General features: G+C 40.3%; 1 protein-coding gene across 1 annotated transcript in view; it reads left to right on the top strand.

The window, feature by feature from the left end:
• Positions 1–27,617, top strand: part of FUT10 (fucosyltransferase 10) — an 89,009-nt gene that overhangs the window by 15,287 nt on the left and 46,105 nt on the right. The window lies entirely within an intron of this gene.

Raw genomic sequence — 27,617 nt, 5'->3', positions numbered from 1 at the left:
TCCTGTGCCATCTTGATTGTACTGGGTATCTCCTGAGACTTCATGGATAGAGAAGTCTTTACCCTTCTTCTCAGGGTTAGAGATTTCTGCTGATCTCATCCATTTTGTGTGGATTCTTACTAGTTGTTATCTCCAGAGGTTGACTTTTTTTTTTTTTGCCCCCTTTTTTTTATTTTGAAATAAATTCAAAGTTATAGGAACAGTTCCAAAAACAATACTAACCCCATACACAGAATTCCATCATACCCTGACCCCCCCTCCCCTGATAGCCCAATCCACCAACTTTAACGTGCTGTCAAATTGCTATTTCTTTCCCTCCCTCCCTCCTTATCTATCATCCATCATCTGTTGCTCTGTCTTCTGAACATACGAGAGCTAGCTGCACACATCCTTGAACAAACACTATAATTCACATATACACTTCCCATGAATAACAACATTCTTTTATGCAATCCCATTAAGCACAGTTAAGAAGTACAAGAGATTCAACAATGATACAAAGCTTACATTCTATATTTCCTTTTCCTTTTGTCTCAGCTGTGTCCCTTTGAGCCTCCTGTCCTCCATCCTCCAATCCTATCCAGGTTCATCCTTGGCATTCAATTGTCATCTATTTAGACTGTCTTTTTTTTTTTCAGTTGTGGAAACATATATACAGCCTAAATCTTCCCATTCCACCCCCTCCCTAGCCTTCCATTAGTGGGATTAATCACGTTTAGAATGTTGTAATGCTCTTTCCCACCATCCATTATTAGAAATTACCCTTCACCTCAAACAGCAACCCTACACTCACTTCTTAACTACCCATTGCCCCTTCCCCCATTTCTCTTAACCCATACTCTACTTCTCATCTCTATGGTTATATTCTCTGATAATTTCTTTGTGTTTACTGTGGGGCTTAAAATTAACCTCTTAAATCCATAACAATCTTGTTTTTCTTTGATACCACCTTCACTTCCATAGGACACATAAACTATGTTCCTATACTCCTTCATTCCCCCACCTTTATATAGTTGTCTAAAATTACATATTTTTCATTGAGTTCAAAACCACTGATTTGTCATTAGAGTTTGTATATTTTATATCATGTAGGAAGTAAATAGTGGAGTTATAGTTGAAAAATTATTGACTTCTATTTGTATTCCATTGTGGTTGGAGAATGTGCTTTGAGTATATTCAATTTTTTTTTTTTTTTTAAATTTCTTGAGGCTTGTTTTATGTCCCAGCTTATGGTCCCTCTGGAGAAAGATCCGTGATCACTAGAGAAAAATGAGTGTCCTGGTGATTTGGGATGTAAGGTACCATATATGTCTGTTAAAACTCTCTATATCTCTTTCTCCTTTCTTTGTTTCTCTGTTGGTAGGGCTCCCTTTAGAATCTGAAGTAGGGCAGGTCTTTTATTGGCAAAGTCTGTCAGCATTTGTTTGTGAAAAATTTAAGCTCTCCCTCAAATTTGAAGGAGAGTTTTGCTGGATAAACTATTCTTGGTTGGATATTTTTCTCTCTCAGAGTTTTAAATATGTCATGCCACTGCCATCTTGCCTCCATGGTGGCCGCTGAGTAGTCACAACTTAGTCTTATGTTGTTTCCTTTGTATGTGGTGAATTGCTTTTCTCTTGCTGCTTTCAGAACTTGCTCCTTCTCTTCAGTATTTGAGAGTCTGATCAGAATATGTCTCGGAGTTGGTTTATTTGGATTTATTCTATTTGGAGTTCACTGGGCATTTATGCTTTGTGTATTTATATTGTGTAGAAGGTTTGGGAAGTTTTCCCCAACAATTTCTTTGAATACTCTTTCTAGACCTTTACCCTTTTCTTCCCCTTCTGGGACACCAATGAGTCTTAAGTTTGGACGTTTTATTTTATCTATCGTATCCCTGAGATCCATTTTGATTTTTTCAATTTTTTTCTCCATTCCTTCTTTTGTTCTTTTATTTTCTGTTCTGTGGACTTCTAGGACACTGAGACATTGTTCAACTTCCTCTAGTCTTGTATTGTGAATATCCAGAGTCTTTTTAATTTGGCCAACAGTTTCTTTTATTTCCATAAGATCTTCTATTTTTTAATTTACTCTTGCAATGTCTTCTTTAAGCTCTTCTAGGGTCTTCTTTATGTCACTTATATCCTGGGCCATGGTCTTCTTGATGTCCTTTAGTTTTTTTATTTTTATTTTTTTTACATCAACTTTTTTTTTTTTAAATCTTCATTTTATTGAGATATATTCACATACCACGCAGTCATACAAAACAAATTGTACTTTCGATTGTTCACAGTACCATTACATAGTTGTACATTCATCACCTAAATCAATCCCTGACACCTTCATTAGCACACACACAAAAATAACAAGAATAATACTTAGAGTGAAAAAGAGCAATTGAAGTAAAAAAGAACACTGGGTACCTTTGTCTGTTTGTTTCCTTCCCCTATTTTTCTACTCATCCATCCATAAACTAGACAAAGTGGAGTGTGGTCTTTATGGCTTTCCCAATCCCATTGTCACCCCTCATAAGCTACATTTTTATACAACTGTCTTCGAGATTCATGGGTTCTGGGTTGTAGTTTGATAGTTTCAGGTATCCACCACGAGCTACCCCAATTCTTTAGAACCTAAAAAGGGTTGTGTAAAGTGTGCGTAAGAGTGCCCACCAGAGTGACCTCTCGGCTCCTTTTGGAATCTCTCTGCCACTGAAGCTTATTTCATTTCCTTTCACATCCCCCTTTTGGTCAAGAAGATGTTCTCCGTCCCACGATGCCAGGTCTACATTCCTCCCCGGGAGTCATATTCCACGTTGCCAGGGAGATTCACTCCCCTGGGTGTCTGATCCCACGTAGAGGGGAGGGCAGTGATTTCACCTTTCAAGTTGGCTTAGCCAGAGAGAGAGGGCCACATCTGAGCAACAAAGAGGCATTCAGGAGGAGGCTCTTAGGCACAACCATAGGGAGGCCTAGCCTCTCCTTTGCAGCAACCGTCTCCCCAAGGGTAAAACCTATGGTAGAGGGCTCAACCCACCAAACCACCAGTCCCCCATGTCTGTGGTCATGTTAGCAACCATGGAGGTGGGGTAGGCAAATACCCCTGCATTCTCCACAGGCTCCTCAAGGGGGCACTACATATTTTTTTTTCCTTGTTTTTCTTTTTTTTTTTTTTAACTTTCCCTTCTTTTTTAAATCAACTGTATGAAAAAAAAGTTAAAAAGACAACAAACATACAATAAAAGAACATTTCAAAGAGACCATAACAAGGGAGTAAGAAAAAGACAACTAACCTAAGATAACTGCTTAACTTCCAACATGTTCCTACTTTACCCCAAGAAAGTTACCTAATATAGCAACATTTATGTGAACTTGTTCCTACTATATCCATCAGAAATTAACAGACCATAGTCATTTCTGGGCATCCCCAGAACGTTAAATAGCTTATCTGTTCTTCTTGGATTATTGTTCCCCCTTCCTTAATTGCTTTCTATTGCTAGTTCCCCTACATTCTACATTATAAACCATTTGTTTTACATTTTTCAAAGTTCACATTAGTGGTAGCATATAATATTTCTCTTTTTGTGTCTGGCTTATTTTGCTCAGCATTATGTCTTCAAGGTTCATCCATGTTGTCATATGTTTCACGAGATTCTCGATGTCCTTTAAATCCTTTGCCATGTTTTCGTTCCTCGATTGTAGTTCTTTGATTAATTGTGCCAGGTACTGTGTCTCTTCTGAGATCTTGATTTGTTTGTCTGGAGTTGGATTCTCCATATCATCTGGTTTTATCAAATGCATTAAGATTTTCTATTGTTTTTACCCTCTTGGCATTTGCTTTGCTTGATAGGGTTCTTTCAAATTGTAAAAAAAAGCTACCAATCTAATTTTTCAGAAACTCAGTTTGGTGGCGTATACTTTCTCTAACTAACCAGCAGATGGCATCTGTGAGTCACCTATATCCCTCAAGTCAGTTTTCAACCTTGTTCCTGCGGTGTGTGGGGAAATGATTCTTGTGGGGTTCAGTTGGAGAATTCAGTTTGGGTGTGTTGCTGGAGCTGTCCACCCTGAATGTGGGGCGTGTGTATGGGTGGCCAGGGAGGAAGGGCAGCTTTAATGTTCAAATCCCCCAGGTTCCCGGAGAGTCAAGGCCGCCGCAAAAGTCTAAGCCTTCATTTCGTTTCAGCCCCAGACCCTCTCTCTCGCTGTCCCACAAACCACCGGATTTGGTGTAGTGTCCCTGGGTTCTCCAAGCGGGTCCCCCCTCCCAGCCGTGATTCTCCAGGACCTCTGCCGAGGGAATGCTGTGCTACGTCACCAGTGCGCGCCATCCCTCAAGGGAAGCCCCGGGCTGCTGGGCCGTGAAGCGGCGCTCTCAGCCTGATGCAAAGATGGCCGAATGGGGTGTCTCAACCTGCCCCCACCCCTCGCACAGTTCCTCCTTCCCAGCTCTGGGACAACTGGCGGGGCTCTGGGCTGTGGGCATGGCCCCAGGTAGGAGTTTATCCAGCCTTCCAGGGAGCTAGCTGCGAACCGCGGGGTTTCTTTCAGCTTCTAGCTCTCCTCTCCGCTCCCCTGGCCCTGAGGGTATTTGCAGCAGGCTATCTTCCAGGCCAGACACCGAGAGGCCGGCCCAGCCCCCTCTTGCTGTGTTTTACTGCGTGGTTCCCACTCCCGCAACTGCAGCCGCTCCTGGGTTTTTCCCTTTTTTTTTTTTTTTTTAAAAAGAGCCAATTGGTCTCCAAACGCCAAGCCCTGGCTTCCCTACAACGCCGCGTGGCTGTGTTTCTTCCAGCCAGCTTACTCACTCGTTTCAGAATGCAGACTCCCGGTTTCACCAAGTATACGGCCCCTGTGGTACTAGGGGACCTCGTCCAGCTGGCGCTCACTGTAACCAGTATTCTGTGGGTCATTTTCTGGTTTTTATCTAGTATTTTTCACGGAGGTGTTTTTTTGCCCTGTCTCACCTAGCTGCCATCTTAGTTTCTCTCCAGAGGTTGACTTTTATCACTGGCCCTTTGTATTGAGTGAAGTTAGTAGCTAATTGTTAATAGCATGTCGGATTGATTAAGACTTATTTGGGAGGTGGCAAAGAAATGAGCTTAACTGGAGTGTTTTTGGCAGTAACAAAGTTTAACATGAAAAGGAAGGTCGTAACCAGGTGATAGATTCTATATGTATGAACACACACACATATATATTCTTTTGCTATAATCAAACCCCTTATTTTACAGTTTGAATTGACTCTGTGTGTGTCCTGGACAAGGAGGAAGGAAATACATTTTGGCTGTGTATCATGAATGCCACACACCTGGCAATTGATATTATCATGTCAGCTGGATATGATTATCACTTTCCCTAGATAAATCCTCAGCCAAGATTAATCACAAGAAATGGCTAAGTATAATAAAAAAAGAAGAGATTGCTATTGTGAGATTAGAGGCATATTATATTATGTACATGCCTAACAAGAAGCAGATGCAAACATGGTATTTGTTCACGTATCCAGAGGGTTGGTGGGAAAGTGAAAAAATAAAAACCTTGGCCAAAACTTTGTTCCTTATAATGGAAGGTGCAGTGAGTTTGTTGACTATGTTATGTAAAGTGTGGCTCATTCCTTCATCCCGTGTCCAATTCGTTTCCATCTCCAGGAAGTTTCCACAAGTAATGCTAGAATGATGAAGCATTAAACCAACGTTCTCTGCCATTTAAATTTCTAAAACTTGAGAAGTTAAGAGGTTAGTTCTTTTCCACTAGGCAATTGGTCCCGAAATCCAGCTCATCCTAATATTATGGATTAAAAAAAAAACAACCCAACTCTCTAGACCACACTCAAATCACCCATTCATAACCTCTGGGGTTGAGGTCTCAAAAATCTGTCAGATACCTGTCAGTTTGACTCTGTGAGATATTGGTTTGGAAGTATTTTGCAGAGCTTTTGGAAAGTGTAGGAAGAGTTGGCTAAAGATTTGAAAACAAAGCCAAATAAATTTTCAAGAAAGGAAATTTGACCATAGGGCAATGGTTTGACTCAGCAGTGCAGGAAATTTACAGTGTAATAATGAAATCACTGAATGTAGACTTCAAAATGGATGAGGAAAAGGGTGATATAATAGACGTTATTCCACATTTTTCATAGCATCAAAGCAATAGATATTATTTAAATCTAAAAAAATCAAGAGATAGCATGATAAGAATGTTATTTAGGTATTTTGCAAGTGTAAATGCAGAAGAAACACCTGAAAGAATTGGAACTGGTGACCCCTGGCATTTGGAAATAGGGAGTGGTGGGGGTGGGGTGGGGGGTGAGCCAGGATAACTGCTGTCTTGTATTATCAGCCTAATAGTACTAGTTCACTTTTTTTTCTGTTTCAATCAGATATATGCATCATAGTACCCTAAATAACATGAAAATATTCTGACGGATATTCATGAATATGCTTTTTTGTTTTAAAAAAAACTTTTTATTGCAGTAACCAGTATAGATCACAAATTCTCCTATTGTAATGTCATTCTAGTGTACAACTCAGCAGTATTAATTATATTCACAATATTGTATCACCATCTGTTACCCCTCCTTTTTTATCACTTCAAACAGAAACTATGCATCCATTAAGCCGTGATTGCTTCCTCCTGCCTTGCTCCCCATTGCCCTTGGTAACCAATAAACCATCATCTGTGTGAAGTTTGGTTTCTACTAGGTATTCTGTGAGATCATACAATATTTGTCTTTTTGTGTCTGGCTTATTTCATTCCACATGACGTCTTCAGCGTTTATCCATGTTGTTGCATACATCAGAACTCCGTCTTTTTTCTAATGCTGGATAATATTCCATTGTATGTATATACCACATTTTGATTATCCATTCATCTGTTGATGGATATTTGGTTTATAAAGAACTGCTACAACTCAGCAACAAAAAAAAAAAACCCAATTTAAGAATAGGCAAATTGAATAGACGTTTCTCTAAAGAAGATACACAAATGGCTGATAAGCACATGAGAAATTCCTCAACATCATTTGCCATTAGGGAAGTGCAAATCAAAACCAAAATGAGAAACCATTTCACACCCATTAGGATGGCTATAATTAAAAAAAACAAAAAATAAAACCCCCAAATAATACATTTTGGCAAGGATTATGGAGAAATAGGAACCCTTATACTTGCTGGTGGCACTGTGGAATGGAGTAGCCACTGTGGAAATCAGTTTGGTGGTTCCTCAGAAAATTGAAAATAGAATTACCATATGATCCGGCAATCCCACTTCTTGATATATAGCCAGAAGAATTGAAAGTAGGCTCTTGAACAGATAATTTGTACACCAATGTTTATAGCAGCATCAGCCTTATAGTGCTATTTCACTTTAAAAGGTGTGTGTGTGGGTATTAATTTGGTATAAATAAAAATGTAATTAACAAAGACATTTTGTCTTAGTAGAGAGTTAAACAGTGAGAACAGTTATTAATAAATTAAACAATTCTTAGGCTACTGATTTATCAAGATACCTTTTGGGAAGATCGTTAATTATGCAAAGACATTAATGTTTTTTACACCTAAAGTACTTGTTTCCTTCCATGAAAAAATTACATTTGATCATTACTTGATTTTTCAATCTTTACAGCTAAAAAAATTTAATCAACTGAGTTTTGCTAGATTTAGTTTGATATTAGGGCAAAAGACTTGAGTGTTTAGTTTTAAGGGTTGCTCAGTCAGCACCAGGACTTTCTTAGCCTTATTTCTGACTTAGTCTCTTCTTTCCTTTTTATACCTCCTCTGTTCTTGTGTAGCATATAATAACATAAAGATTAAAGGAAGAGCAAAAGTGGCCGGAAATCTGGAAGCATTTCTCAGGGTAACCTTAAAAATCAGAAGATACGAGTGCCAGGCACTTACTTCCTGGCTGGCATCAGGCAGAGTTGACAGATTTCATGACTGCAGTTTCAGCAGTTTGGGCCAGTGGAAACGCTGGCACTGCTCCAGTTCTAGGCAGATTCTCTGACACTTGGTAATCCTCCGAGACAAGCTGGCAGCTCCACCCTTCAGAGCTGACCGCCACATTGAAGGGACAGACAGATACCTCTCATAGGTGCAAAATCAAGCCATGCACCTTTCATTATGCATTTCTCTTGCTCTTGAAAAATAAAATACATTAAAAAAAATAACTTTAAACTAAAAAGTACAGGAGGCCCTCTGTTTTCACGGATGACATTCACGGTTTGACCCACACCTTCTAGATTGGTCTAGGGCACAGGTTCGAGTCTCCTGGGCTTTGAGAGAGGTGCATGCTAAGAAGAATCCGGAGTCTGCTGTAGCCAGTTCTCGGCTGGCTTTGTGTTCCATGCTTGTCACATATGCCATAACTCTCTTGAAATCATAAAAACATTGTTTGGTTTCGAGAAATATAACCCCTCTGAAGAAAGCCAACTACTAGTGCTGATAATGGAAATGAAGAAAAAGTGAAGTGTTTTAAGATACAGTGGTTATTAGGTAGAAGAGAGCAGTTTAAAATAGATTAAAGAGTAGAACATTGGATTAACTGATAGTTTGCATCTGTGTGAAATGAGCCACATATCTCTATTTTGGGGGGGTAGATTTTATGCTATCATATTTGTGATTTGGGGCAATTTGAGAATGTCTCAGGATTTTCCCTTTGCTAATGTCGGTGTCAGTTCTTCATTCAGTCATACAAGTGCCATCTAAGAAACATTTATTATGTGTCTAGCCTTTTAGTGGATGCTGTGGTTATACTGGTAACAAAGCAGCCTCTGCTCTCTTGGAGCTTATGAAAGAATATGAATAAGAAACTGTCAAATAGGGATAAGCTTCAGACGGAGCTGCTTCAGACCGAGCGGATGGGGAGGCCTTTCTGAGCAGGTGACAGGTAAAGCTGAGGCTTGAGTGATGGAGACAGTCCTGTGAAGACAGGGGGAAGCACATGTCAGGTTAGCTAACAGCTGGTGCAGATGCCCTGAGTGGGAAGGAGTTTGATGTGTCAGAAGAAGTCACATAGCAAGAACATGTGGGCGAGAAGGAAGGTAGAGTGAGATGAGATCTGAGTGGGAGGCAGGAACTGGGTCTTTCACAAAGGGCTGCGTAGGGGCAAGAGTGAGGTAACAAGTTTGAATATGTTCTAAGTGCTGTGGGGAAGTATCAGAAGATTTTAATTCTGATTTTTGTTTTGTTCTGATTTATATTGTAAGATCCCTTAGGCTTCTCTGTGGAGAATGCACTGGAATGTAAGAATAGAAGTTAGACATTTTCCACTAATGTAGAAATGCTGGTGTCCTGGATTAGGGTGGGGGGCAGTGGATGAAGAAAGAAATGGGTAGATTGGTGATGTGCTTTGAAGATGGAATTTATGTTTTGCTGATGCCTTAATGGTATCTATTTTCATATATGCAGGTGTCCAGAAAGAAAAATTAACTGTGCATATTCATTTAACTCTCTTGGCCTCTCAGACACTTTTGTTCAACCTCATGTTACTTAACTTACCACAACTGTGATGCATAAAAAATGTCAATGCAGCTATTCATTTCCTTCCTGACAGATAAAAAAAAAGTCAGTAAATTATTGATCATTAATTTTTTTGCCTCCACAGGCAGATAAATATTTAATCCTTAAGGTTATTGACATCTGCATGTTTTACTTTCGTGAGTGTCTGCATCTAAATTTGATATCCAAATCATTAGTAACTATATTTCAGTTGCATGTTAGGAATAGTGAATAAAATCTAAGTGTGCAAGTGGTAGGCAGTCATAAATTCACTGCTCAAAATGTTAACATCTAAAAATGTAAGTACAAATTCCTTCAGACTTGATGAAGCCAATGGCATTTAATCAGTAAATCCAGGAGAAAAACATCCAGTATCATTTATATAGGTTTAATTCCCCCAGTAAAAGTGTTTTGAAAGCAGGGAGTCCTATTATTATGTTTTTAATTGAATGTAATGGTGACTTACACACTTTAGTTCAATCTTGGTCTTAGCTCAGATTCCTGAGAGCTGGTGCTTTTCAGTGATACAATCCCAGTGTCTTATTTTGCCAGGGCTGCTGCAACAGATACTACAGACTGGTTGGGTTAAGCAATGGGAATTTATTATCTCACAGTTTTGGAGGCTAGAAGTTCTAAAATCAAGTTGTGAGCTGGCTCATACTTTCTCTGAAGTCTGTAGTGCTCTCGTGGTTGCTTCCAGCAATCCATATTTCCATCTCTGTCTCCATAACATGGCTGCCTGTCTCCTTCTGGCTCCTAATGACTACGTCCAAAGTTCCTTTGCTTGTAAGGACTCCAGTCATATTGGATTAAGTCCCACTCGGATTCAAGTTGGCCTCACCTTAGCTAATAACATCTTCAGAGATCCTGTTTACAAATGGATTCACACCCACAGGACTGGGGCTGAGGACTTGGACATATCTTTGTGGGGCACATGATTCAATCCATGACACTGGGGAAATGCGAGGGAAACAAAGGAGTTAGTCTGGGAAGGAAGACAAGCAAATACAGGGTGGTACAATTTCACCAGAAAGCATTGCTGTGGGAAGTCTCTGGAAAGAGCAGATGGAAACCTATGTGTTGGAACTGGGAAGGAAAAGAATTTGCCCATTCCTTCCTTTTTCTCTCTTGCCTATCATTGGTCAAAGTTTGCTTCCCACTCTTTGGGCTGTGTGTGTGGTCCCTGTGGGTCCCTGCAATGACAGAATGCAGTGGCACTTGCAACTTTGGCCCTAGTGTAGGATGTCCCAGCAAACTGGTGCGTTACTGAGTGTGCCAAGCCAGTCTCTTCGCATCTGGTCCCTCAACAGGGACAGGGAAGCCCCAGGGAGGAGGCGAGTCCCAGTAGGTTGTGCCGTGAGCCCTGCAGGGAGCCGGGAGCAACTCTGCAGTAGCCCTGTTTGGCCTAGTCCGAGGAGCACTACCATGGGAGGTGATGGTGGACACGGGTGAGGATTGCCCTAAGGCGGTTAGAAACCTCCTCTCTTGGGCCCAGAAGAAGCAGCCAATACCAGCTGACATCCTGGAGTCATCAATAACACTGATCAGAAAATGGAGGCTGAGGGAATCAATGAGGTCTGGTGTACTGCTCAAGGGCCCTTGTACCATTTCTATAGGCAGGGTGTAGTGATGTTGGGAAGGAACAAAGAGGTGGTTAGGCAGCTTTTGTGTGGATTTGGTTTGTTTTGTTTCTAAAGAAGTCATGGGGCTGTTCTCTCTCTAGCTAAGCCAACTTGGCAGGTGAATTCACTGCCCTCCCCACTATGTGGCATCTGACACCCAGGGGTGTAAATCTCCTTGGCAACATGGGATATGACTCTCGGAGGTGAATCTGGACCTGACATAGTGGGCTTGAGAATATCTTCTTGACCAAAAGGGGGATGCGAAATAAAATGAAATAAAGTTTCAGTGACTGAGAGATTTCAAATGGAGTCAAGAGGTCACTCTGGTGAACATTCTTATGCACTATATAGCTAATCCTTTTTAGGTTTTAATGTATTGGTATAGCTGGAAGTAAATACCTGAAACTATCAAACTACAACCCAGTAGTCTGCACTCTTGAAGACGATTGTATAACAATGTAGCTTACAAGGGTGACAGTGTGATGGTGAAAACCTTGTTGATCACACTCCCCTTTATCCAGTGTATGGATCGATGAGTAGAAAAATGAGGGCAAAAAAACTAAAGGAAAAATAGGGCGGGGGGGGGACAATTTGGGCTCTAATTTTTTTATTCTTTCACTTTTTCTGGTACAAGGAAAATGTTAAAAGTAGATTGGGGTGATGAATGAACAACTATATGGTGGTACTGTGATCAGCGGACTATGTACTTTGGATGATTGTGTGGTATGTGAATAAATCTTAATTAAAAAAAAAGAAGTCATGGGACTGAATTAAACACTAAGTCATAATCACCAGGGTCATCAAAGGGGAGTCAGCAGTGGCATTCCCGGCTGGCCTTTGAGATTCACTCACCTTAAATGCTGCCCTCAGTGGCTTTTTTCTTCCCCGGTGGCTGCCCTTCATGGTTTGGGGACAGGGGGCAGCAGGTGTGACTTGACTAGGAGGAGCAAAGCCGTGATGCACGAGAGGCTCCTGAAGTAAAGTGCTTACTGTGGACCTGCTGCAGGGTAATTTTGGAAAGGAATGATCAATGAGTGATTTTAAGTGCTTCTATGTGCTCCAAGGAAATTCATTAAAATTTAAAGTATCAGTGCAAATTCCCTTGAAGGATGTATTCAGAGACCTTGGTTATCTTGTTTATTATCCTGAGAATCTTTTATCCTTTAAAATTTACAAATGTAATTAGTTAATTGTTAGTTAAATATTTTAATTTATGCCTATTATATCTGGATCTTACTATTTGGTCAGTGTATTTGGGTTTTCCAGAGAAACAGAACTGACAGGAGATATATATATATATAAATATTAAAAGATTTATTATAGGAATTGACTCATGCAACGGAGGGGATTAGCAAATCTGAATTCTGTAGGACAGACTGCAAGTTGGAAACTTGATGAAGGTGACGGATTCCCCAGGAGAAGCCACAAGCTGGGAACTCTGATGAAGATGATGATGAAGTCCCCAGAAGAAGCTGGTCAGCTGAAGTAGAAATAGAAATTCTTCTTTTGCTGACTGCTGAAACCCTCAGTTCTCCCTTCAAGGCCGCCAACTGACTGGATGAGGAGACTCCTCTCGTTGCTGAAGAGAACCTCATTTGTTTATTGTAGATGTAATCTGCCACAGATGCAATCAACTGATTGTAGATGTGAATCCATCTAGGAAATACACTCAGAGTAACATGAGCCTTTGAAGTGTGGGTCCTGGAGGAAGGAGTTAGAAATCTACCCCTACAATCTCTATACAGCAGCTCACAGACCCAGAATGCAGAGTCCCCAGGGGGAATTGTACATGTTGCCTTAAGACTAAAACTGCTGGGGCAGAGGGGCCTTCAGATCATCTGACTTAGCTGTCTGCTAGAGTGCACAAGTTCCCAGTGTCCTTGAAAACAATCCCTTTCAATTTCTTAAAGATCCATGGCTCTTTAAAATGGTAAAACTCCATCTTTGACACATGATGGGCTAGAGTGGTCCATATTCTCTTTATTCGCAAGGCGGCTAAACTCTAGTTTTTATTTTCTTACATGACATCCAATAAAGGGTGATTTCCAAGTTCCCTAATTAAATTGCTCCATGGTTTGAAAAGAAGACAACTGTTCACACTCTTAATTTCCAAAGTTGCCTCTGAATTCATTTATCCAAACACTGCCCTGGTTGGTCACCAGTATATGGAGTAGAGTTGAAGACATAAAGATGAAATGAGGGTTTTTGTTTGCCATGGCAACCAAATTACTTCTGCTTTTGATCATCCTATAATTTTGGTCCCCTTGGCCATTCCTCTGTCTTTAAGGGTAAATTGGTCACCATTTTGTTCATATAAGAAGTTGATTATCTGTCACAGTTGTGGTGTGAAATGGTGGTTGGTAATGGTGGTGGTGGTGTGGAGGGTGGGGATGTTTGGCACAGAGGGAAAACTTGCTATGCTTAATATGAACTGGATTATTTCTTTGCCTTTTAGTTAAGATTAAGTGTTTCTTCTCCTTGTTTCCTATATACCCACACCACCTCTACCTTGTTTGTGGTGGTGTCTTTTTCTATTCCTCCACCTCCTGTTTCTTCTTGCAGTTTCTCCTTCTCCTGCTCAATTGCTTCTTGCTTTCCTGTTGTGAATTATGGAAAGTATTTATCTTTGTACTTATCTTTGATGAGGGCATGTACCTCATCATGCCCTTTTTTATTACACTTTATTGCTCAGAAGCAAGAAGCTAAAAGTTTTTTATAGTAGTTGTGTTAGTTAGGGTTCTCTAGGGAAACAGAACCAACAGGAGAGATCTGTAAAGATGAGATTTTATAAGTGTCTTATGCAGCTGTGGAGCTGCACGAGTCCAAATTCCATAGGTCAGGATGCACGAGTCCAAATTCCATAGGGCAGGCAGCGAGCTGGCAACTCCGATGAAGGTCTTTAATGAACTCCCCAGGAGATCCTGGCTTGCTGAAGAAGAAATGAAGTTTCTCTCTCTTCTCCTTAAATGTCTTCAACTGATTGGATTAAATCCAGCTGATTGAATTCTCTCATTTTTGTAGAGACTTTATTGTAGATGGATAGAGGTATGTTTTATTGGCACTCAGTTACCACGCACAGTGATACGATTTTTGGAAATAGTGAGTAGCTTTTGGTAAATTCTAAACGACAACCTATTCTTCCCTTAATTTACATGGTTTTTACATTCAGGAAAATTCAGTGTAAACCAAAAGTAGGCAAGAACTCCAAGCCCTGGGTTGATATATAAAATGAAGTTAGATTCCAGGCTCAGATAATTAAGAGCAGGTTTTTACCTTTCATGACATGCGGGACACTAGACTTGTCTTCTTTCTGCATTGTGGTTCAGAATTGCTAAATGGCGGTAGCAATCCCAAATCTCTGTAAGACACCCACATCCACCCCTGCAGCCTTATGGAATTCCCAAGAACCCCCTAGTGGGATGTACTCCCTGTGTTGAGAACTGCCCTGGGCAATCTTCATGACCCAGGCTCCATTGGCAGCCTGCGTGCAGGTAACGCACACTCGGTCTGCACTCCAGACCTCTCCTCCGAGCTCCATGTCTGAATAACCAATTGCTTGCTGTATCTCCCTTTATGGGTCACAAAGGCACTTTGAAACTCAGATGATGGCAGCACTGCCTATCAGTTATGAAAGCCAGCGACCTGGGAGTGTCATCTTTGGTGTCTCCTTCTCCCTTACCTTCTGTCGGAATCCAACCCATCCTAGTATTCTTTTGTTTGTATTCCTTAAACACCAAAAATATTTTCAAGTGTTTCTTCAAATCTTTTCACTTCTCTTGAGTTTTACCTTAACATCTGCACTCGAAACTACCATAACCTCTGTTTTAGTTTGTGAAAGCTGATGAAATGCAATTTACCAGAAATGGGGTGGATTTTACACTGGGGATTTATTAACTTACAAGCAAAGTCTTACATACAGTTCTGAGGCCATGAAAATGTCAAAATCACGGCATCAGCAAGATGATACCCTCTCCCCGAAGAGAAGCTGCTAATGATCCTCAGCTCCTCTGTCACAGGGCAATATCTCCCTTCTCTCCTGGGTTTTGTTGCTTCCAACTTCTGGCTTCAGTGGCTTCCTTTCTGTTTCTGGGGTTTCTCTTTGTTTTCTGTGTGTCCTCTCTCAACTTCTCTGGCTTTTCTCTTTGAGCTTCTGTGTCTTTTCTCTCTCAGCTTCTCTCTGTGTGCTTTTCTGAATTTCTTCTCTTATAAAGGACTCCAGTAAGAGGATTAAGACTCACCTGGGGCATGCCTCAACTGAAGTAACCTAATCAAAAGGTCTCACCCACAATAGGTCTACACCCACAGGAATACATTTGCTTTAAGAACATGATCTTTTCTGGGATACATACAGCTTCATACCATCACAACCTCTTACCCGGACTACTCAGTAGCCTTCAACTCACCCACCGCTTCCTTCAGGCTTCTCTGAAGTCCTTTCTCCCACTCTCCCTGTTTTAGTTCTCTTGGCTGCTCAAGCAAATACAATGCAATGGGCTGGCTTAAACAGTGGGAATTTATTAGCTCACGGTTTTGAGGCTAGGAAAAAGTAAAAATCAAGGCATCTTCAAGGTGATGCTTTCTTCCCAAAGACTGGTGTTCTGGGGCTGGCTGGTCCTTGGTTCCTGAGCCACATGGCAATGCATATGGCAGCCTCTCCTGCCTCTCCCTTGTCTTCTGGGTTCTGTTGACCTTCAGCTTCTGGCTGCCCACTCTGGCTTTCTCTCTCTATCTGTCTGAATTTCATTCTTCTTATACAGGACTCCAGTATTAGGATTAAGACCCATCCTGACTGAGTTGGCACACCTTAAGTGAAGTAACCTCATCAAAAGGTCCTACTTACAATGGGTCCACACCCACAGGAATGGATTAAATTTAAAAACATGTTGTTCTGGGTACATAGGGCTCCAAACCACCACAGTCCCCCTTCCACTTGCCTTTAGCTACACCAGTTTTCTTTTTGTCCCTCAGAGTTACCATGCTGTCTTCTTCCCTGCAACACACGCCGCTTCGTGCCTCTGGAGTGTTTCTCCTCTCTCTTCGTTCTGGAATATACTCATCCTTCAGATATCAGCCTGTGTCATTACCTCAAGGAAGCCTTCTTTGACCTCTCTGACAAGGTCATATCCCCTTATGCTCTCACAGCATTTCATAACTCATGTTAGAGTTGTAGTGTTACATTTACTTATATGATTATTTAATCATTGCCTGATTTTCCCACTGTCCTGTAGGCACCATAGAACAAGAGAATTTTCTGATTTTGCCTACTATTATATCTCCAACACCTTGTATAGTGCCTGGCTTACAGTAAGTCCTCAATAATGCTGAGAGTTCCCAAAACCTGAAATGAGATTTTTGTGGCAAGAATGGCGACTGGTTCCACTTGTAGACAAGAGGGGGCAGCAGAGAGCTATCAAAGTAGAATTCTTTGGATTGTCTTTTGGGTTAGTAAACACAGTTGACCAGGCTGTTTAATCAGGAATGGGAAAGGGGAAGGAGAAATGTCCTAGTGGAAACCAAGAAGCAAAAGAACCATTTATCCAGAAGAAAAATTGAATCACAGTGAGGGACTTTTTTCATAGTGAATGATAAATTTTATTTTAAAACATAAGCATCACTAAACATGCATACACGTTAAAACAGTAAAGTTTACAATTTCATTAATCTTTTCCTTTTTGCATAGGACATCATTACAATATGGAATCTATGCCATACAAAATACATTCGAAGTTTCATCTGAGCAAGCCAAGGCCAGATGGGGAGCTGTACAACTGTAATACTTCAGTGTAGTGATCTAGGAATGATGAGAAGTGGCCTTTGGAAGCATGGGGTGGTGCAGGTTAAAAAAACAACAACAAAAATTCCTACAGAAAAAGAAAATGTGTGTTTGATGGAAGTGGTCTTGGACCTTTGGGTTTTGCCTTTGGATTTTGGCAAACCGTTCCAGAGACACTTGCATACCTGTAAGGGGCTGCCTGTGCAGCTGGGGAACCACTGAGACAGAGTGAGGGACTTTTAGCTGGAGTTAGATGGAAGAATCTGGAAAGGGGTCTCAGTTGTGAGTTGTGCCAGTCGTTTGTGGATGGCATATTGTTTCTCACTAGGCCTTCCTGAAAGCCCTAATGATGAAGACAGACATAGTAAAGGGAGGGAAAAACCATTTTCTTTTGCTGGCAGCAGCTTTGTTTTGTGGTTACATCCCTACTGGATATAGGGCCAGTAGGTTGGGATGTGGGACCCAGGGGAAAAGAAGGGAGAAGGAAACTAACATTCATTACGCGCCCTCTGTGTTACAGGCACAAAACAGTCTTATAAGGTAAATATTTTCCTCACTGAAAGATGGAGAATGCTGTATTAAAATAATATACTCTAAGTTATATTCATAGGGCTAAACTGAGTTTTTAACCTAACTCCCTTGGCTCAGAAATCCATGTTCTTTCTCTTGTATCATGGTGACTTCTTAAAGATTATGGTACTGGATGTTTTCACTTGCTGTGTCTAAAGAGAAATATAGTCTTTTTCAGTTATATGCCATCTTGGTAGATTCAAAATTTATACTAGAAACTGTCATCCTTCTCTATAGACTCGTTGGCTCTTGGGAAGTTAGGTCTATCATAAACATAAAAAAAAAGAAACCGGCATTTTAGGCTGACCACTAATAATCTTTGATTGCTAACAAATGCTCAGAATCTGAAATACCCAAATTCTATAAGGCATGAGTATGAGGTTCAGAAACTCCAAGAAGTGTCACCTGGACTTTATAAGGTGGGTAAGAACTTACTGTGAGGTTGTTTTGGTCAGTGTATGAAACAAGTGACTACCAATGAGGGAAACAGTATGTCTGCCCACAGAATGACTTTTGAGCTAGTGAACGAATTTCTGACCTTGAGTAGAACTGCCAGAGAAGGAAAATTGCTGTGCAACCCTCCAGGAGAGCACTTCTGCCTTCAAAGCAGAGCCACTTTTGTCATGGTTATTGGCTCTCAATCCTCAATCGGAGCCTATCTCTTTGTGATTAGCAAGGCAGTGTGGGATGCAGGAGGGTGACCCCTGCCTCATTGTGGAGGACCAATGATCCTGGAAAGTGAAAATGGAAGTCAGGGAGCACAGGGCTCTTGTTCTGTGTTACCTGCTAGCAGAGGGAAAAAATCTTGGAACTGAACATGTGGCCAAAGTTTTGACAGGGAGAAATGTATGACTTTATCCAATAGTAAACAATGCAAGGAAGTGATCTAGGAAGAAAATACATTCTTCTCATTGCAAAGAGAAGAGTGTGGCAAGAAGTGGTTTTTTTTTTTTTTTTTTTCTTTTTTGTTTTGTTTTGTTTTGTTTTTCTTTTTCCTTCAGGCCCTCCTGAAGGAAATTGATGTAAGGCTTCGAGGTAGAGCTTTCTTCACTTAATCTCACCATTTTCTCTTCCAGTAATGATTTGGATTATAACATCGGTCTTGCCCTGTCCAGTTTTTGTTAGATAATTTGGTTTAAGCAGTTACAATTGCTAACAATCATTACTTTCATATATTGAGCTCTATCACTTAAAAAAATACTTGCAGTTAGCCTACAGATTACAAAAGGAGTTCAGAAATCAGTCACTTGCCAGAATCATGTAAGGTTTTTTAACCATCCACCATGGGTCAAATTCTGTCCAGCACTGTATTTGATTGCGTAGTCATATACCCTTAGGGAGTTGAGGAAATGGTAAAAATGGGTTCTTTTATCCAACTGAATAAACAGTTGTTTAGAAGACGTAACACATTTCCCCATTTGTCATGACCAGGTTCCCTTGAAAAACCTTTTGAAATCTATAATCAAGTCATACTATAAAACTTACAGTCCAAGCCTGAATTTGGGTCCTAGAAATAGGGGATTGACCACACGGAGAGGATCAAAGAACCAATGAGGAGGAGAATGTTGCATTTGTAGGTGCTTTCCCATCAGTTAACACTAGAGGGCAGTATGTACAGTAAAACCTCATAATGGAGCAGGTTACTGAATTCTTAGCATTTTGAATTACGCTTTTTTAAAGAGAAGTTTAAGTATCGCCCCTTAATTATTTTCATTTAATTACATAATCCTTAAACTTAGTTAAAAATTAAATAGTATTACATTTTTTAAAATAATAATTAAAAAAACCCAGCGGTTCTGTTACCCTCCTGTTAACACCCCTCTTTCTTGTAGTTTCTTCCGAAATTTATACTTCTAAATAATCTGGGCATTCTTTATTTTTGGGGGCAAGTGCTTATTTAGTTTATTTTTAGTTTATTTTTAATGATTTCCCCTGGAACACATTTCTGTTCCCCCAAATCTTATCTAGTATAATCGATTTTATTACATCAGCAATCATTATTTACAATGGGATTGTTAAAATTTTAACTTTTTATCATAGCAATTTTTATATGACCACAAGAATAGAGAGAATGGTACAAGGAAAACCCATATATTCTTCAGCCAGCTTCAAAAACCAATTTTTCTGTTCTGATTATCCCTAAAGACCTACTCTTCCTCTCAATTATTTTAATCAAATCCTATCATTTCATCAGCATTGTTTATGTTCTTGTTACTATGAAAATATTTCTCAACAGAGCCAGTTGATTACATTTCCTTTTTTGTATGTTATTTATTATCTTTTAAAAAAGCTTAGTTTTTCGTAATTACTTATTAATATTATTTTAAGAGCTCCATAAGCTGTATCAAACACCTGTATTCAAAGTTTTAAATAAATGGCCTAACATATCAGAGGCTCTACCAATTTCATTCCCCCCCCCCCGGGAACATTCTGCAGCCCCCATCTTCCTGCTTTAAACTAGACCCTGTTAAAGTTCTCCTCCTGGGGCTTCTCTTTACTGTCTTCCTGGGACTTTTTGTTTGTTGGTTCATTTTTGCCTTATTGCCTTTTTGCTACCAGCAGAAGCCCATTTTCCAGTTGTTTGCTAAGGTACGGCTAAGGGAAGTTTGAAATTTGAGGCTGATCATCTTCCCTCAGAATTTTGAAGTCTTTGTTCCACCAGCTTCTAGAAGTCTGTTGTCATTCTGATTCCTTTTCCTTTGTAAGTGCACTTTGTGACTCGTATGTCACCCAGGCCAGTTTAAATTAAGGGACATCAGATTACTGATTTTGGTCAGTAACTATACAGCTTTATGCTTTTTGAGGGAAAGGTGTGATAGATACTTACTAAATAATACTGATATCTGGAATTGCATCAATTGTTATGTCAGGTTGTTACTCTTCATATCTGATAGTGTTTTACTTCCCATTCCTTTGTAAAGGACCAGTTTTCTGAAAAATCTGTAATGATGTGCCTTGGTGCAGGCCTTTTTCTTTCATTGGGCTGGTACTTAGTATGAACCTTTACAGCTTGCAGGCTTGTGTCATTAAGTTCTGAGAGATTTTCTCATGCTATTTTCTTAATCACGCCCTATTCTCTAATCGCTTTTTCTAAAACTACTTTTAAGTGGATATTACATCTTCTGGATTAATGCTCCACATTTAAATTTTGTTCTGTTTTCCATCACTTTATCACTTTATTCTGCTTTCCAGAAGATTTCTATTTTATTTTGCAGCCCTTCTTTTATACCTAAAAATTTTGTTATACTGTTTTTAGTTTAATTTTTTTCTTTCTTTTTTCTTTTTCTTGGTGGATGTAACAATGTAACATCTTTGATGAAATAAATTGTAATACTTTTTTCATTTTCTGCGTTTCCTATTCTTTTTTTAGGTTCCATTTTTGTTTAATTCTGTCTAGCTTGCTTGGAGGTATTTCTTACATTGTCTAATGATCTTTGTTTTTATTTTAGAGTAAAGCCTTAAAAAGCTGATCAGAAGCTTTGAGGATAGACGTGTGATTTTTGCAGTAGGCTGACTGAACAGGAGACCACTAACCATTAGAACAGTGGCTGTGGGATGTTTCTCCGCGGCTGCTCGTTTGATCAACATAAGCCTCGCTGTCAACATTCTGGGAGCTGATGGGGACAGGTGCTGGGCTTGAACACCCCCGTTTTCCTTTACTCCCTTATTGGTAGCTCTGGACTCACCCTAGCATCTGTTGGTCCCCATGCAATCAAGTCTAGAGATTCCTATTTCAAAAATGCCAAGAAAAGAAACCTCCAGGCTCCTGGCTGGCAGTGCTTTGGTCACAGACCACATGTTTTTATTGATTCCAATCTTTTCATCCCTCATCCCTGCTTTCCACAGTCCCCGTCACTTCTTCGCCCTGCGTGTTTCGTACATTCCCTGGGCTCCGATGACATACCCCATCCCTCGCCAGTGAACCTTCTTCCACTTGGGTCCACAGCTTGCCACTCCTTTTACTTCCCCGTCTCCCGATATTGCATTTCAATCTCTTAATCTTCTTTACAGTTCTTTGTCCTTGTAGGTTTGCATCTTCTTTGTTATTTTTTGTCATTTTAGTGGAGTCTTGGGATGGGGAGGAGAGGAATTTGTGTTTAACCAGGAGATGAAAGGTGTTTAACATAATGAGCAGGCACAAGGCATTTTACTTGCCCTGTCTGAGAGTTTAGGGTCCAAGTCAACCTTTGGGGATTTTTTTTTTTTTTTTAGTAAAAACGGAAGGAAATAATGTAATGTGTTGTTTGGGAATAAAAGAAGAAAAAGGATACCTGAATTAAGGGAGATTCAATTGTTAGATTTTAGTTAATAACTATAGAGCTATGTGCCTTTAGAAGGAAAAGAACTTACTAAATGATAAATAGGGAAATGGGTTACTCTTTATGTCAAGTTATTCTATTTGGCTCATTTTAGAAATTGAGATGTACCTTGTGGTATATATACATTTGGATCAGAACTTGCTTTATTTTGATCTTTTTATACAGCATCATCAATACATCGTTCATTTAAATTCTTGCTGACTTACTTGGGGCAACAAGTGCATACTCCAGAGAGACTGGAGAAGGCAGGGTTGTAAGAGGAAGAGGGGGAGAAAAGAGAACTTTGATAGTTTTTCAAGATATGAGTGTCAGCACTTTTTTTCAAATAAGTAAATGAACACAAACCAACCAACCTATCATGGTCTCTTATACCTAGGAGTGGAAATGTTTTTTCATCTTGTGCCTTTCTTTCCTCTTAGGCCTGGGCCCCTTACCTCAGTGCTCCAGAGTTCAGGGTCTCCTAAGATGGCAAAGCAGCGTGTGCCAGTTTGGGTGTATTATGTCCCCCAAAATTACAGGTTCTTTGATGCAGTCTTGTGGGAGCAGATGTATTAGTGTTGATTAGGTTGGAATCTTTTGATTGAGTGTTTCCATGGAGATGTGACTCAATCAACTGTGGGTGAAACATTTGAGTAAATTATTTCCATGGAGATATGGACCCACCCATTCAAGGTGGGTCTTCATTTAATCATTGGAGTCCTATAAAAGAGCTCACAAACAGAAGGAGCTCAGAGCAGCTGAGAAGGATATTTTGGAGAGCAGCTGAGAGACACATTTTGGAGACAGCCACTGAAAGCAGACTATTGCTGACACTTTGGAGATGCTAGCCCAGTGTTTGCTCCAGAGAAGCTAAATGAAAACAAAATGCCCCAAGAGCAACATTTTGAAGAATGCACAGGAGCTGAGAGAGGAGCTGGAACACAACCCAGGATCAGGGGATGCCAGCCGCATACCTTTCCAGCTAACAGAGGTTTTTCTGGACGCCATTGGCCTTCCTTCAGTGGAGGTATACTCGTGTTGGTGCTTTAATTTGGACATTTTCATGGCCTTCAGAATGTAAATTTGTAACCAAATAAACCCCCTTTATAAAAGCCAATCCATTTCTGGTATTTTGCTTAACAGCAGCATTAGCAAATCGGAACACAGTGATGTGGTGAATGACGTGGGAGAAGTGTTTCATGTGAATGGAGAGTACTCTCTGCTGGTTAGCTTGACGGGCTTCATACCAGTCAATCTATTCAGACCCAGAGCCTCCACGTCAATGACAGGGCCAGAATTGTCAGGTTCTTGCCTTCTCTTGGGGCTCTGTAGTTGAAGCGTGAACTAAATGCAGCGACTTGCAATTCTAATCGTATAGTCATTGCCAGGTGCCACTTTTTGAAGCCTTTCCAGTTTTCAGCTTATTCCCAAAGCTTCTCTTTCCTTTTCCTTGTCCCTGTATGTAATGTTTTTGAATACATACATGAGGCCTTATCTAAAAGTTATTTGGTGTAATGTTCATTTCAAAAGTTGTGGATTTTGTTAGCATTGAGAATTTTATTATCCCAGTTCTTTATACTAAAGAAGAAGAAAATGTGTGTATTCAGTAGGGATGGGTTTTAAATACACTGTCTTGCCATTTAATCAATGCTTATAAGTTAACTCAGTCAATACAGTTTGCGTTGCTGTATGATGTGTGAGGAGATGTGACTTCTGAGATCCAAGGGAAAACCTGCAAATGAGAACCCAGGAGTTGTCAAATGTCTATTCCGAGCTGCTACTAGTGAGCACCTTGGAAAGTACAGTTAAGAGCTTGTGGGCTGCAGAGCTTTCTATTGCTGCACCCGTGCTTTATTTAGCACTTGTCCTCAGAGCATCCCAGTTATTCCCTCTTAGTTAGGCATATGGTTGTTTTAAATCCAAAATGAATATTTAAAAAAAATCATGATTTCTTTCTCTTATTAACTAATGGTGTGATTTTTCATTTTGGATAGAGCCATTCAGTGATGTTGAAACCAGCACATCCTCTTCAGCATATCTGCAAGGGGATAGATTAATGGGAAATAAAAACATGACCCCCTAGTTCATTTTGGTCAGATTCCAGCCATGCCATAGATTAAAAGCACTTCAGTGTTTCCCCGTCTCACCCCTTCATCCTGATTTCGTGTTATTCTATCTTAATTTTCTTATGTACCTTGGATCGGGGACCATGCTATTTTTCTCATAACGTCATTCAGCAATTCTAATCCTCTAATTGCTTTCATGCAAGCTCAGAGATATCTCTGCGGTGCCATTATTTTTCCTGAGCACTAGCTCCAAGTTACTGGGGAGGATTTATTTTCAGAGTTTGGCATCTGAGTGGCCTGGACCATAATGCCCAGTGGCTGTCTGTGGTTCATTATTAGGCAGAGGGGACTTGGTCTGGTAAAACCTGAGTGAAGGGCTGTCCTGGGTGGTCATCGGTAACAGGTGGTTTGCTGAAGGGCTGGCCTGGGCAGATGACCCTGCACGGGGGCCCTGGCCTGCCAGCTCGGCCCTCAGGTTGAGAGGATCGAGTTGGCTCTGATGTTTCACTAGGTCAGGATCTGTTATGTACTAGACCTCGTTACGTACCATTAGGTGGGAGAGTCAACTTTCCAGTTCCCAACTGGGAAATAATTCTGAGATGCTTGGCTCTGTTGGTGCAGCTCAAACAGCTACTTTACTGGCTAACAGGAATCAGCAGACATTTGGCACATGGAAATGTACATGCATGCACACACCCAAAGGCTCATGAGTCATTCCTTGCCAAGTATTTATCAAGTGGGGGACTTCTGGCTTTTCACTAGAGACATTTTCGGTGCGAGTTCAAGGAAGCTTCCCTCCGGGCCATTTAAGGGCTGGGCTGTTGTCCTCTCCCACTACTACTCGTGGACAGCACAGCCATCTTTGCTGGTGATGCCCTTGTCTTGGGGCCGCCCAGCATCAAAGCAGAGTTCTCCTCCTTCCAGTCTTTGATGGCAACTGTTTGCAATGCATACCAGTGCTCTGGGCAGCGTGAGACTCACAGGTGAGGCAGGGACCTGAAGAGGTGACGGTTTCCTTGGATCAGGGTGAGATAGAACTCCAGAAATCAGAGATTCAAGGACCTGTTCCCTAGGGAAGGGTCACTTAGAGATCACTGAAGGTCATCAGTTTGAGTCCTCTGGTCCCCTCCTGGGTATCCCCTCCTTCCCTCCTGGCAGTCTGTACCCCTCTTCTCCAGGATCTCGCTAGCTCTCAGACATTTTCTTGAAATAAGTAAGTCCTCAAGATCAGAATGGAGACCACCTTCTGAACCAAAGTCACTCCTCACGTTTTTATTAGATTAGGTCCCACAGCTGGGAGTATCTCTATCCTGGAAGCTGTTTGTTTTGGGCTGCTCTACTGTATTATTTGGAGGCACTCAAGTCTACACTGCCTCCCTTCTGCCGTGGCCCCGGCCTTCCAGTCTTCTGACAAGTTCATAGTTATTACAACAGCAAAACAACAGAAAACAAGGGAATCTTAGCTATGCTTTTCCTCTAGGTATTTCCAGAGAAGAAATCTGTACAATTCCTTACGTTGAAGAACACAAATTCTGAATGAATTTTGGATTAATTTAGGGAGTAGGGTCATTTGCTGGCCTCTTAGAATCCTACATGTGTAGAGTGGAAAGTAACCAGAGCTCTTTCATCCGTCCTTGTCTGACTCAAGAATCCCTCCAGTGACCTCCCTAGAAGATATTAACTCCAGTCTGTCCCCAATCCTTTTTGTAATGGAAGATCTCACTGTTTTTTTAAAAAAATCAACCTTTAAAGGTGCAATTTACATATAATAAATGCACACTTTTCAAGTGTACAGTTGGGTGAGTTTTGACCAATGTGTCATTCCTTAGTCAACATATAGAGCATTTTCCTCACTTCTGGGAAGTTCCATTGTGCCCCTCTATAGTCTTTCTTCCTTTATCCCTGGTGATCTGCTCCAGGTAATCACTCATCTAATTTCTATTACTAAAGGTTAGGTTTGCCAGTTCAGGGAGTTCATGTACAGTGAACCGTACGCTAAGTATTTTTTTGCTTCTGGATTCTTTCGCCCAGCCCGATATTTTTGAGACTCCTCTGTTTTCTGATCAAGAAGAAACTAAATTCTGATTTTCAGCCTATAGGAGGACAAATGGCAAGGGAGAAGACGCGACAGCACAATTGTATGACTTTTCTGCCCAGGCTGAGGCAATGGAGGATCCTGGACATCTTTTTTCTTTGATAGGAGTGTGGCCTAGACAGTGACCAGCTGTCAGGCTTCCTCGGATGTGGGCTTTTCAGTGGCAAATCCTGGAAAGTCCCAGGCAACTGGTATGAGTTGTTCCCCTCTAATAGGTGCTATTAAAGAGTATGAGGGCACCAGGGGTGTTACTTCTAACCAATAGGGGAAAGGCAAGAAAAATGGGCACTTTATGTTTCTTTGCTTTGAGGCTCTCAGCTACAAGGGACCCAACTTTCGGTCCCTCCAGCCATTTCCAGCTGGAGGATTTGCTGAGGATTTGCAACTCTCACCTGATTTCAGCTGGGTTTCTTTATATTCTTTATAGTTTAGTTTCCTGTTTTATTAAGGACATATTAGGTTTTATTACTTTTCTACCTTCCAGAATGCTATTTGAAGAGCTCTAACATTGCCAATATTTAATGTTTTTAAATATGATCAAGATTATGAAGTACCTATTTGAAAGCACTAGGTAACAAATATAATTATTATTGTCATTTAAAAGTGCCTGGTTTGATGGACTCCAGCTTTATTATTTTGATAGTGGTTTAATTTTTTAAATCCAACTGACTTCTCAGCAAATTTTAAAGCCTTGTTCTAACATACTTATCTGAGGGTACATGCTAATCCCTCATTGATGTCTGAAATAATTCATTAGCTAGATATTAGCAGAGCACATTCACCTGTTGATGTTCAAGTAAGCTGTCATCTTCTGGCCTTCTTTTTGGTGCAGATGACGTCCCTGGCAGTTTACTGTGCCACGTACTTTTCCATGTAAACTCTGAAATATGACACTTTCCTAACCAGGCTGGATCCAAGTGCTGTATTTCCTAAGTAGCCCTGTGGATGATATGGCAGTTTTGAAGTGTGCCTGTGAGCCCTTACATATTATACAAAGTTTATGAGGCATTTTTATGCTTCTCTATTTTTAAAGTTTTTCATGTTTAAAAATCACACATGCAATACATGAATATATTGCGAAGGTAAAATTTCATTTTTAAAAATTACACAGAGCATTAATATTGTTCAAGTGAGATTTAAACGATGAAGTCTTCCATGCAAAAAATGAAATTTCTTCTTTATTTTCTGAATCCCTGTCCCAGTTATATTAATATGTATCATTCCAGAATTTTTATGTACAATTTGTTACAGCCTATAGTTTTTTCTATTTTTTCTTAAGCTGAATCATGCCATAGATATATTTGTCACTCGCTTTTTTCACTCACATATGTTTTAAAGGTTTTTTCATGTTATAATATACCAATTTACTTCGCTGTTTTTAAAAGCTGCATTGGTTCTATAGTATGGATGTTCCCCAATTTTTTTAACTATTTCTCTCTCAGTAGTTATACAGGTTATTTCTCTCATTTTTTGTTATGTTACTATGAACATATTTGACTATATCTCTTTGCCCATATATGCTATTATTTCTCTAGATATCTGAGAATGAAGTTGCTGTGTCAATGGATATGTACAGTTAAAATTTTGGTAGATACTGCCAAATTGGCCTTTGAAAAAGTGTACTAATTTCCACTCCAACTGTGAAATTTTTTAACATGAAAAACTTGAAGCAAAATAAAAATGGATAATTAAATTTTGCAAGCTCAAGCAGCAAATTAAGAATC

Source organism: Choloepus didactylus, chromosome 3 (assembly GCF_015220235.1).
Source record: "Choloepus didactylus isolate mChoDid1 chromosome 3, mChoDid1.pri, whole genome shotgun sequence".
Classification (NCBI taxonomy): domain Eukaryota; kingdom Metazoa; phylum Chordata; class Mammalia; order Pilosa; family Megalonychidae; genus Choloepus; species Choloepus didactylus.
This window is presented reverse-complemented; position numbering and strand designations above follow the sequence as displayed.